The sequence below is a fragment of the Muscardinus avellanarius genome (genome assembly GCF_963383645.1).
Source record: "Muscardinus avellanarius genome assembly, chromosome: 5".
NCBI lineage: Eukaryota > Metazoa > Chordata > Mammalia > Rodentia > Gliridae > Muscardinus > Muscardinus avellanarius.
In genome coordinates, this window is record NC_137790.1 from 77,381,666 (window position 1) to 77,395,527 (window position 13,862).

Genomic DNA, 13,862 nt, shown 5'->3' on the forward strand with positions numbered 1-13,862 from the left:
TACTTTGTGCCTAGAATGTCTTTGGGGAATCCCATCAAACATGACTCTGATTCCTGTGGTGAGTGGAGGGCTATGGCCTGGAATTGACCTGCAGTCTGTCATATTCTTGGGGCCATCTGGTTTTTCTTTGATTTGGACTAGAGGGAACCCAGGCTTGGGCTCTGAATAGCCAGTCCTTATTGGCAGACTCTAGAACCTAAGAAGGGAAGTCACCAGACACCAAGCCCTGGGGCTTTTCTGGGTGCTCAGGTTACACTGATATTCAAAATAAGCCTATTCAAGAGCCACCTTCCTATTTCTTTGCTTATATTTTCCCAGAAGGTGGGAGAGGAAGGAGCAGCCATATCCAGCTGGCAGCCCCTGGGAACTCTGCCCCATGCTTGGCAGTGAGGCAGTCTTTTCCCTCCCCACTGTGGCACTGGGTTGACCTGGGGACACACACAATTGCAGTTTCATCCAAGCCGCTGGGTTTCTCTTCATGTAATGGCAGTGTCCCTTTAATTCCCTGCAGGTCTCCTCTCTGGCTGGAGGATTAAAAGAACCAACTGACCAGACTTTGCTCACTGGGGGTTCCGAGCTAGAAATTCCTCCTACTTGCTTCAGCTTGTGTTGGGAACAAAGAGCAGTTAAGAAGGGCTTAGCTTTCCCCTCCTTTGGCCCTTCTCTCCTTCCTCAGAATAGTTCCGTTTCTAATTCAGAGACATTGGTTCCTCTTGGAGTCCCGCTCCTTTCCTGGTTCTTTATCGCCTGTCCATAGAGCCTCAGGAAGTTCCTGGGCTGTGTTGGTCTTCCTTTCTCCCACCCTGGGGAGCAGAGAATCTCTCTGAGCCAACCTCCCAGCATTGGCTTTTTGCACCCCTCATTCTTGGTTTCATTTATTTCTCTCCAGCATGAACCCTGGCCCTCTTATCACCCCAAATAACAATGTCACTTCTTCAAATAGCCTTTTCTTTTGGGAAAAGAATAGGTTGATCACCTATTCAATGGCGTGCAGTCTCTTACAAGTTTGACCAGCATTTTGTCAATTCCCACGACACTCAATCACCTTGAATATGCCCAGATGAAACCTTGACCCAGGAACTAGGGTGATTCCCATAGTGAGTAGGATTTTGAGGCCCCTAGCCTTAGCTGCCAGTGACCTCTGACTAGATCTTACTTGGTCTGCATGTGTTAGAGAAGAGGGTCTATCAGATTAGTGGGAGCCCAAGGGGGAGTGAGACCACATTCAGACTGGAAGGTCAGTGGACCTGATGCTCTGGAATCTAGGCTGTTCCATTTCTATTCCCAAAAGGGGCACAGGGAGTTTCTGCTGTCTCAGCCTAAAATTAGTTGATGCCTGGGACAGGGCCAGAGGAGAGGAGGGGAGTGAAAAGGCTCAAGACGGATTATCATACACTTTTTTTTGTGTGTGGTGCCATGGATGGAACTCAGGGGGCATTCTACCTCCGAGCTACACCCCTAGTCTGATTTTTTATTCTTTCTTTTGAAACAAGGTCTCGCTGACTTGCAAAGGGCCTCACTAAGTAGCTGAGGCTTTCTGCAAACTGCCATCTTCCTGTCTCAGCCTTCCAAATGCCGGAATTACAAGTGTAGACCACCACACCCGGCTTAACATACACCTTTCAGTTTTCCTTTTTGAGGTCTCTGAAGAGAGAAAAGTCCCACTCCTAACAGCCCCTGGGACAGCGCTGCATCAGGCTCACCCCTTTCTGTCCCCACCACAGGCAGGCTTGACTGGGCCAGGAACCTGTGATGCTGGCGTTCAGTAGCATATCACCTAGCAGCTCTGCGTCAGCATCTCAGTGTCCTAAAACTGGGAAGAAAAAGTGGGAAGAAAACTGCTCTCCAGACAAATGTGAAGCATTTCCAGGTTTCCCAAAAGGAGCTAGGTCTGTTTTGTACAAGAGAGAAAAAGGAGCTATAAATATTGTAATTAGAAGTGGACTTTCCCCCCATTTTTATCGGAAGCAATGAAGATGTTGTAAGGCTTGCAAATTGAACCTCTCCACGACAAGGACCATTTGGGGACATGCATTTGGCAAGTTCAGGAAGCAGGCTGTGCCCCAGCAGGGGAGCTGCAGACCTGCTGCAGAATGTCTTTTCTGGATACCCAGTCAAGAGCTGCCTTCAGAACCCATGCAGGGCCTGAGTTTGGGAGGACAGTGATATGCTGGGGTAGGAAAGCATCCTTGAGATGGAGGCTTCTGGTTGTTATGGAGTTGACAAGAGGATGCCGCACTCTCCAGTGGTCCCAACGCCAGCATAAGCAGGGTGTTAATCTCACGATCCCTTTCTCCTTGCACTGTGGCTGGACACTGGTTTTCATTCTAGGGTCCCTCAGGGGAGAGAAAGACAAGTGGGTCTTGACTACCTCCTATATTCATATGCTTTAGCTCCATTAAAAGCAGGCCAAATAGGAGACTAATTGCTACAATTTATTTGGCCAGATGTGTTTATCTACCTTATTGCTTTTAGACCTCCGAAAATCTGGCTAACCCAGGGAGCACTAGAACAAAAATGTCTACTATTCTTCCTTCCCTGCACAGTTTGCTTGCACTATCTAGATGGAGCTTCCTGTTGGCTTTATTTTGCTCAAAGTGCAACCGTCAAGTTTTATGCAAATATTATATTAACAGTTAGTATGCAAGCAAAACCTATAATCATTAATTTTGGTAATGTTTAAAACAGTGATTCCCATCTATGGCTGCATATTGATGTAACCACAGAAGCTTTATAAAAATTCCCATGCCTGAGGCCCACCCCTAGAAAATCTATTTTAATTGATTTGGAGTGGGGCCTGGGCATTGATTTTTTTCCTTTCTTTTTTAAAAAGCTCCCCGATGATTCTAATTGCAGCCAGAATTGAGTGCCATTGTTCTGAATGATGCCTGAGAAATGTGCTAATTTAGCTGGGAGGGGGGAGACAGTCAAATGGGATCTCAGTCTGAGTTGGCTGGCTTGTTTTGTCAGCGTTCAGTCTAGTATCTGGATAGGAACAAAGCCAAGATCACAGTGCAGTTATGTAAGGTTCGGGGAATGAGCTACTTCTAAAACGGACTCATTACTGTCTGTGTATTTCATTTAAGACAATAATGTGGAAATATGGAGCAAGAGCCACATGCTTGTGAATATACAGCCCGATAATATTCACTAATAATCACCAGAATGAACAGGAGACAATAAAAAAGAATTCTCACGTTGAAAACAATCTGCACTGAACATGCCCTAGTGTTGCTGGCAATACCAGCTCATAATAAGCCCAGGAGCACAGACTTACATTGCCTTGAATTTCAAGATAGCACACTAGTAGTGATTTATGACTGGAGGCTCAAATCACCATCTCTTGCCCCCAAGATGAACTCGCGGTTCAGTGTGTCTGAAGGTCCAGTGGGGGAGACATTTCAGGTAGTACCAGAGACTGGAACAAAGAGCAAGCACTGAATAGGCGAATTTGAGCTCATTAGCAGTTCACCCAGGCTGGGACTCTCAGCAGGATTTTTCAGGAGTTGCAAATGGTTGGAACCTTTGTTTTCCCTTCCCTGGGAGACAGGCCCATTAGCTCTCCAGCTGCGTTAGAGCTTAATCTGTTCCCCCACCCCCCCAACCCTATCGAAGGAACCACATACATTCCAAAAGTTGGAGGACAGCTAAGGGAGATTCGTCCTCTGTGTGATATTATTAAACATATGGTGCTGCAAGGGGATGGGGAAGGCCATTAGCAGGCTGGAGCCAAGAGGGAGATTAGCTCATAGAAGAGAAGGCAATTGGACTGGATATAGGAAGAGCTGCCAGGGAGAGACACCTACTCTTGGGAATAAAACTCAAGTCTAATTGTGTTTTCAGAGCGTGATCATCTTTTGAATATATCAGTGTAAAGAGTTAGGAACTGCTCTCAGGAATGAAATGCATTAAACTCGTAGACCCAAATCCCAAGTCCTTCAGTACCTAGTGGACATTTCCCTGGGGCTGATTTCCAGACGGGGTGTCTGGCTCCCTCCACTAATAGCCAGGGAGCCCTTGGTGTAAGAGTACAGGCTGCAGTGTGCAGGGATTACCTGATCCCACATTTTCAGAGACAAGAAGCTGACATTTAAGGCCTGAATAGTGCTCCTTTTACAAGTAAATGACCAGCTGGAGAAAGGACTAACTGAGCCAGGTGGCTGACATTTTCCAAGGGGTTTCCTGCACAATGAGACCCAGAAGATTAACTTTCAGTCCCATCAAGCTCTCTCTCTGCCCAGCCTGGGGAAGGAGGTTGTTCCCCAGACCCATTGTGGTTCCCTAGTGGGAGAAAAGTGCAGGCCTAGACATTCAGTCATGCCTTTGGCCTAGCCTGCTCTCTCTTCCCAGAGTCGGTCTGCTGTGGGCTGAGGAAGACTCTGGTGGAGGTGCAGGAGGTGCACAGGCTGAGGCAGCCAGGTGCATTTAAACAGCAGCATTAACTGAGCACCAAAAAGATGAGGTAGAGAAAGGGGATGTGTGATGGAGGATGGAGGCAGAGCTTTACACCTGAATCCTGGGGTGTGAGTAGGGTCCGTTTCTTGTGGTCTTTGAAGATGGTCACGGATGAGTATAAACACATACCTACACAGTTGAGGCTGATTTCAACTCCTTTACCAAAATAAGCAAGATACTTGTATCAGTTATCACGGGTGGCTCTCTACCTACCATCCATCTCCTCTTGCAATCTCTGACATGCCCCAGACAGAGGAACCACCTAAGCTGGCCCTTCCATGCAGGTTGCTCTAACTGTGGTTATCAGAGAAAGCGGGTCTCCAGACTACAGTGATCCTTGTCTAACCCACATCCTTTGCAGTGGAAGACTTGGCGAATGTTTACTGAATGAAGCGCATGTCTTCATATTCTACCTACAGTCTCTAAAAAACATTGAAAGCCATAGGACGGAGATGGAGTGGTTGGGGAACAAAGACCAGGGGATCAGTGACCATATGGTTTAAGATTAAGGCTGAAACCTATCAAACCATTCATAGCAAGTTAAACTGTCTCTCTCCCTGGGTTACCTCCCTCCTCCTCTCCCCCACAAAGGAAGAAGTGCAGTGGATAGCTGGTGGCCGAGGGTCCAGAGGATATGGGCCAAGAGTCAGGAGAGTGATCCTTTGTCTACCTGACTATATGTGATGGGGTCAGCTCCTCTCCGTTCCAGGCCTTGGTTTCTCCCCTTTTGGAGGGGAGAGATACTGGAGATTGAACCCAGAGACATTCTACCTCTGAGCTACACCTCTAACCCTATTTATTTATTTATTTATTTATTTATTTATTTATTTATTTATTTATGTAGTACTGGGGATTAATCCTAGGGACATTCTACCTCTGAGCTACATCCCCAGCCCATTATTTTATTATTTGGAAACAGGGTCTCACTAAGTTGGTAACAGCCTAACTAAATTACTGAGGCTGGCTTTAAACCTGGGATCCTCTCGGCTCAGCCTCCCAAGTACTAGAATTATAAGTGGGCACTACTGTGCCCAGCTAATTTTTATTTTAAAACAGAGCCCTGGGGTGTATTCATTTGAGTCACCCCTCCATGCCACTCGGGTATGGGGCTGTATTTCTATTTTCTGTATTTCTATCTTTCTAATAAACTTCTTTAAATCTTCAAAAAAACAAACAAACAAACAAACAAAAAAACAGAGCCCTGCTAAATTGCTGAGAATCTTTGTAAGTTGCTAGGCTTTGAACCTATGATCCTCCTGTCTCAGCCTTCCAAGTGCTGGGATTACAGTGGTGTGCCACCATTCCTGGCTAGTTTCACCTTCTATGGAATGAGTAAAGTACATTGGGAGTGGTGGCGCGAATGTGTAATCCCAGTATTTGGGAGGTTGAGACCAAAGGATCCCTCAGTAAGTAGTGAGACTCTCATCAACCTAGCAAGATTCTGTGTCAAACTAAAAAAAATAGAGCTAGGAGTTTAACTCAGAGGTAGAAAGCCTCTGGGTTCAATCCCCAGTAACACACACACACACACACACACACACACACACACACACACACACAGAGAGAGAGAGAGAGAGAGAGAGAGAGAGAGAGAGAGAGAGAGAGAATATGAGCAAAGTAGACTAGATGGCCTCACAAAAACTTGACAACTCTGACATTTTGAAATTTTATGCAGCTAACACCATTATTCCAGGTACTGGGTAAAAGGGTGGTACCCTGTGGTCTGAGGGGCAGAGAGCACAGCACAGAGGGCACCCGGCCCAGGATTTGCCCACCAGCCTTCAGCCCTCAAGAACTGAAGTGAATTTCAGCTTAAAAACACCAAGTGTCTGGAATGCCAGACCACAACTGCATGAAATAGGAAAATCTTGTTAGGAAATGACCACAGCCCCCCAGAGCTGTGGAAAACATTGCCTCAGACAAAAAGGCCTTTTCCAGTGGAAATAAAACTCAGCAGTATTGTGTCTGCTAATGCTGTCTGCCCAGGTGCCTCTCGCTGAATCCTGCCTACTCAGGTTCTTGGTTCTGTGCAGTTCTTTTCCACCCGGTGTTGGTCTTAATGATGAATGTAGGTTGTGTTCCTTTCTCTTATGGCCCCAGCTGCCCCAGAAATCAGACTTGGAATTCATTTCCAAATTCATCTTTGGACCACTTGGCTTTTAGGTGATTCCTCCAGAGGCAAAAATCACAAAATGCTGCCACTGCAGTGAGTCGTAGAGATCATCTTGTGATTCCTACTCAATCCCCTGACTGTGAAGGGATATAATGTACCAGGCAGAGAAGTACCTTGCTCAAGGTCACATAGAGAGGTAAAGGGGAGAGGATTCTGGTACCCAATTTAGAGTTCTTTTCATTTCTAAACTGCCTTGTTTGGAAATAGAGTAAATTTTCCGTTACTGTCTCATGGCAGGTGTTTCCATACCAACCAACCAGCCAACCAGCTCACCAATATACAAATACTTGCTATAAGCCCAGAACTATACACTATCTGCTTCACATTTTTTTTTCTGTTCCAAAGTGCAAGAATAAATAGTAAACATCTTTTGTGCAGAGCAGAGCTGACTAGCTTCTTGACATCCTCTTTTAATCTCTAAAACTCAACCTTAGTATTCTACTTATTTTTTTAAAAACATCTAAGGTTACTTAGAGCCGGGCGTGGTGGCGCACGTTTGTAATCCCAGCATTTAGGAGGCTGACACAGGAGGATCACGGTTTGAGGACAGCCTCAGCTACTTAGTGAGACCCTGTTTCAATAAAAATAAATAAGAAGTAGGTCTAGGGGTGTAGTCTGTGAAACATTGAAAATGGAACTAGGGAGTTCAGGAGGGAGGTAAACACCAGCCAGATTATCAACAGTGGCTTTCTTCAGCCTAATAACTGACACCTTCGGGGAGTCAGCCGGCTGTGGGGAAGGGACCGATGAGCCACGTGTCTGGAGAGTTGCGTGTAGTCCCAATTGGCCAGCGGAGTCATGTGGAGGGGTGGAAGTGCCCATGTTTTAAGCGGGGGTTTTGGGGGTGGGGCTAACAGTGTGGGAATGCCAATTCTCTCATGACATCTGGATGCCTGGAGTCTGCCTCGCGATGCCTGGAGTCTTGAGGCATCTGGATTCTCGTGATATCTCTGCTTCTGGCTTCCGGAGTCCCACCTCCTGTCTGCACTGTGGGGCCACATGGGGGGAAGAGGGTAGGGAACCCGACCTATCAGTCTGGAGGTAGAAGGCTCCAGGGTTGCATTCCCAGTGCCACCGCCAAAAAAATATTTAAAATAAAACAACACAAGCCAGGCGTGGTGGCGCACGCTTGTAATCCCCGCGCTTGGGAGGCTGAGACAGGAGGATCTCACAGGTTCGAAGCCAGCCTCAGCTACTTAGTGAGGCTCTCAGCAACTTAGTGAGACCCTGTTTCCAAATAAAATATAAAATAGGTCTGGGAGTATAGCCCGGAAGTAGAAAGCCTCTGGGTTCCACCCCCAGTACCACCAAAAAATAAAAAATAAAAAATAAATAATAAATAAAATAAAACAACACATTTATGAAAGGAAAACTTGGAAAATATATTCTAAGACTATAAGCCTATCATCTAAAGCCATCTAATATGGTAACTGCTAACCAAATGCAGCTACTGAGCACTTAAAATGTAGCAAATCTGAAATGAGTTGTATTGTAAGTGTAAAATACACATAGCTTTTGAAAATTTAATTTTAAAAACTATAAAACATTAATACTTAAAATATATATTAGATACATGAAATTACAGTATTTGGGATCTATTACTATAGTTTGGATTATAAGTGCCTTCTAAAACTGCATCTAGCAAGGCTTGGTCCTCAGCATCGTTGGGAGGTGGCAGACCTTTTGAGACGTGGGGCCTCATGGGAGATCCTTAGACCACTGGGGTGCCTCTCCAGAGGGTTTAGGGACCTCAGTCCCTTCCTTTCTCTTTTTCCTTCCAGGCTATAAGGTGAGTTGCTTTTGCTTCACTAAATCCTCCCACCACGATGTGCCTCCTCCACACAGGCCCCAAGCAACAGGGCCAGGTGATCATAGATGGAGCCTCTGAAGCCATGAGACAAATAAATCTTCCCTCTTAACAGTTCATTTATCCAGGTATTGGCTATAGTGAGAGAAAACTGACTAATACAGGTATATTGGATTGATGTTATTAAAGTTATTTTCTCCTACTTCTTTCTTTCCTTCTTTCTTTCTTTCTTTCTTTCTTTCTTTCTTTCTTTCTTTCTTTCTTTCTTTCTTTCTTTCTTTCTTGTGGTACTGAGGATTGAACATAGAGTCATGCTACTTCCAAGCTACATCTCCAGGCCTTTTTTTTTTTTTTTTTTGCGGTACTAGGGATGGAACCCAGGGGCATTCTACATCCGAGCTACACTCCCAGCTCTATTTTTTTCTCTTTTTATCTTGAAACAGGGTCTCACTGAGTTGCAGAGGGCCTCACTAAGTAGCTGAGGCTGTCCGCGAACCGCGATCCTCCTGTCTCAGCCTCCCAGATGATGGAATTACAAGCATACACCACCACGTCTGGCGACCCCCCAGGCCTTTTTTTTTTTTAAATTATTTTGAAACAGGGTCTCTCTAGGTTGCTGAGAGTCTTGTGAAAATACTGAGGTTGGCCTCAAACCTGCGATTCTTCTGTCTCGGTCTCCCAAATACTGGTATTACAGGTGTGGGCCACCAAGCTTGGCTTCTTTTTTCCTTTTTAAATGTAGCTACTAAAGCCGGGCGTGGTGGCGCACGCTTGTAATCCCTGCGCTTGGGAGGCGGAGACAGGAGGATCGTGCAGGTTCGAAGCCAGCCGCGCGCGCTGGCTTAGGAGACCCTGTTTCTAAATAAAAATATAAAAATAGGTCTGGGAGTGTAGCCCAGAGGTAGAAGGGCTTCCAGGAACCCCAGTACCACCAAAAAAAAAAAAATAAATAAATAAATAAAAATAAATGTAGCTACTAAAACTTACATATGTGATTCACATTACATTTCTATTGAACAGCCGTGTGTGTGTGTGTGTGTGTGTGTGTGTGTGTGTGTGTGTGTGTGTGTGTGAGGAGTCCAGCTCCTGGTGAAAAACCAGTGAGCAACTTTTCTGGTCTGACCATAGTCAATGACAAAGGTTTGGCCAGAGGCCTGCGCAGTGCGGGCCTGGCCTCCTGGCCTCTGTGCGCAGCCAGGGCGTGGCGGTCTCTGGAAGGAGCTCCATGAAGGACTCAGGCCCCAGGCAGCCCATGCTGCTCACATTTCTGCAGTGTTAGCAGAGCCCCCGGCCTGGGTCTCTTCTGGGGCCTGGGGAGAGTCTTCAGGTGTCTCTGGGGAGGCCTCCTGATAGTGCTGCATGTTTTGGGGGGTGAGGCACTTTTCTCCACACTGACTCAGTACCAGGGCTGTTCTGCTCCACCCCAGGGTTCTGCCAGAGCTTTCGGGGGGAAGTCCCTCAGCAGTGAGATGCCCCCACAGTGACTGACCACCTAACCTCTAGGGCATGCCACTGCATGGGAAATGAACAGAGGAGCTGGGGTCTTCCCCAGTTCCCACCTCTTGATGCGACTACCCCAGGAAGGGATTGAGGGCTGTGTAGGCACTGTGGTTTGGGCTCCTCGATGTTGTGATTGGCTACCTGACACCTCAAAGCTCAGTACTTGGAGCTGTCACAGTACTTTCCCTTAGGGGAATCAATCCAGAGCCTGGCACATTCTAGGCAAGCACTCTACCACTGAGCTACGCCATAGTCCTTTTTTAAGTTTTCTGGAAACAAAGTCTCATTGTGTTGCCCAGACCTTAAACTTTGATCCTCCTGCCTCAAATTCCCAAGCAGCTGAGATTATAAGCATGTGTTAGTACATCTGGCTCTGGACAGTATTTTTAAGACAAAGCGGGAGGCAGACATGGTGGTGTAAGTCTGTAATCAAAGTATTTGCGAGGCTTAGACAGGAGGATCACAAGTTTGAGGCCAGCCTCAGCATCTTAGTGAGAGTCTCACCAATGTAGCAAGACCCTATTTCAAATTAAAAAATAAAATGAGCTGGGGGTGTAGCTCAGAAGAATGCATCTGGGTTCAATCTCCAGTACCTACCAAAAAAAAAAAAAGAAAAAAAGAAAGAAAAGAAAAAGAGAGAAAGAAAAGAAAAGAAAAGAAAGAAAGAAAGAAAGAAAGAAAGAAAGAAAGAAAGAAAAAATAATTGGTTGAGTTCTTAAGCATAGGACCAAGGAGTCTTATTATGAAAGGAGGAAGACTAAGAGACGGCTGTGGAAGACATCAAGAGGACTAATGCCACAGTGGGGAGGTGGCAAGCTGGAAGAATTGTTTGCTGCAAGAATTATTATACCTTCAGAGAGAGAGGACCGGTTATTTAGAATATATGGAGAAGGTGCTTTTTCTTGTATCAGGGTTGAATCTAGGGGGCATTCTACCTCTGAGCTACACTCCCAGCCCTATTTATTTTGAAACAGGGTATCACTAAGTTGCCCGTGGGTATTGCTAAGTTGCTGAGGCTGCCCTCAAACCTGTCCCAGCCTTGTCCCGCCTCCCCCCCTGCAGCCTCAGCTTTGTTCTGCACTCGGGAAGTGTGCTCCCCTGCAGTGGGGCTCCCTGCGCCTCCCCGCCCAACCCCCCTCCAGCTGTCATGATCCATTTCCCGGATTTCTAGCAACATACCTTCTCTGATGGCAAAACTGGCAGGGTTCCAGTTTCCATTTCTCCTAGGCCCAGGGGAATCTGGACACAACACAAATAATAGCCCTCACAAAGACCCTCCTTTTCTAGCTCACCCTATCATTCTTATCCCCACAGGACTGGGCCTTCTGGCCTCGCCCCTGCCAACCCATACCCTTTGAGAGCCTGCCATGTGGGCCGCTCTCCCAGCCACAGGCTCAAAGATAACAAGTAACTCCCGCTGAAAGAATGTAAAATTGCTGCGTGCACGTAGATCCCATCTCGATGAGTCTCCATGAGAGTGAGTGGAAACCACGGCCCATTTAAGGCAAGCAGCCCAAACTGCATGTGGACCAGACACGAGCTGGCTGAGACAAGGCAGAGGACGCAGAGGCTCTTTAAAAAGCCAAAGCACACTTGTAATCTCAGTACTTGGGAGTCTGAGACAGGAAGATGGCAGGTTCGAAGACAGCCTCCTCAAATAGTGAGACTCTCATCAACCTAGCAAAAAACCTGTTTCAAAAAAAAAAAAAAGAAGTGAAGCAGGACTGGGGGTGTGGCTCTCTGAGACCTAGTGCTTACCTAACTTGTGTAAGGTCCTGGGTTGGATCCTAAGCAACACACACACACACACACACACACACACACACACACACAGAGCCAAATCCACAGCAGGAATGTGAGAAATCTGATGAACCCACCAAAGGCTTATCTATGTGTCCCCAAACAACAGTGGTCTCTGTCTTGTTCTCCTCTGGATCCTGGACACTTTCTGGCATGTGCAAGGCACTCAGTGTTTGCCATGTGAACAATAAATGCATACATGTTTAGGTTGCTTTGTCTTACACTGCCCCAAATTTGGACTATCCATTCCAGGTATTGGGGGGATCATGAAGACCCAGCTGTTTAATATTTAAATCATGCATAAGAGCCTGGAGTTCACCTAGGAGGTTGCACAGCACTGGGCAGGGACAGCAAAAGAATCCCTGGGGCTGGTTATGATCTTGAGAGAAAATGGAATTGTGTGTGGGTGGGGGAGGTGAGTGTGTGCTTGTGTGTGCGCACACGTGTATGTTTAGCCAAGGATAGAAGAGACAATGGATCAATCATGGAAAATATCAAGTTGTAAATATTTGCCACGAGGGTGTCCTGGTCAGCTCTGTTGAAGCAGACCCCATCCCTGCTGTCATCCGACCCCCAGTCTCTCCGAGTTGCTGTGAGTATGAAGGGACCCTCCAGTTCTCAGCAGGTTGTTGTCTACTCTTCCAGCTCAGGGCCCTCCATGCCGACATCAGGGCCGTGTACAAAAGCAACAACAGGGTTTAATCCTGTGGCTCCCTCATGGCGAGAAAGAATGTCCCAGCTGTCCGCCACACGCCTGTGGTCCCGCTCAGGAGATGACGATGCATTGGGTCATTCTATAATTGGGCTACACCCACTGCAGACCTGCCACGAGGGGCTTGGTACTGAACAATGGAGTGGTCAACTCTGCTTCTGTTTTACTGGAGTACAAAGGGTGCAGGAGAAGGAGGCAGTCCCCAAGACCCATCTAGCAGAGAGGCTTACTTAGAGAAGAAAGAGATTGCTCTGTGTGACCCTAGGGATGGATCTGGATCGCAACTTAAGTATGGTGAACATTGAGAAAACCTGCTGGCTTCACAGGGACATGGCTTTTGCCTCCCGACTAACGTTCAAACAGGAGGAACAAGGGCTGTAGCAGGAAATGGGACGTTGTGGGGTGCGGCCAGTAGTGTGGTTGTGGGGACAGGGCAGTCCACAACCCTGCTGCTGGAGGTGTGTGGGGGTGCTCAGAGAGCAAACAAGACACCTGTGGCTAGACTCCCTCACTGGCCAGACTTGAAGACAGACAACAGGTTGTAAGCTTTCTCTTCCAGTGGTTATTGGGGTGGGAGGGGCTAAAGACATTCATAGAAACTCACAGACCCCTACACGGCATGGTGAATTCGTCTATAATATATTTGACCACACACATTAAGTTCATTGGAAACCAGTAGTCAGCTCTAATACTTGTTTATACCCACATGAAAAAAAATCAGACTAAGTTCCTGTTTTTCTGACATTTTAATAGCCTGAAATAAAAATTCAACAATAAGAGACAGCAAATGCTTTGTTTCTTTTGTTTGGGAGTGGGGGGTGGGAAATAAATATATGTCTTATAACCTCCTCAGTTAATAGATTTTAGTGGATTTGCCAGGCCGGGGAGTATCCTATTACACACACACACACACACACACACACACACACACACACACACACACTTTTTCTGACATTTTAATAGCCTGAAATAAAAATTCAACAATAAGAGACAGCAAATGCTTTGTTTCTTTTGTTTGGGGGTGGGGGGTGGGAAATAAATATATGTCTTATAACCTCCTCAGTTAATAGATTTTAGTGGATTTGCCAGGCCGGGGAGTATCCTATTACACACACACACACACACACACACACACACACACACACACCCCAGACTGGATTTCTAATTTATTGCTAGCAGTAGTTGGTAGTTTGGGCTGATGTTTTCTCTTTCTTTTCTTCTTCCTTCCTTTTTTTGTTCTTCTTTAATGAAAATGAAAGTCCTTTGTGCACACAAGCTCTCTAAACCTTTAGAACAATCTAATTGTGTTTTAGTCACATGATCCTTGGGGGGAACCGCATGAAGGGCACCTCTAAACCCATAATCCTGAGGTATAGAAAGGATCTGAGGGACTGATCAAAGGTGAACTGCCCATT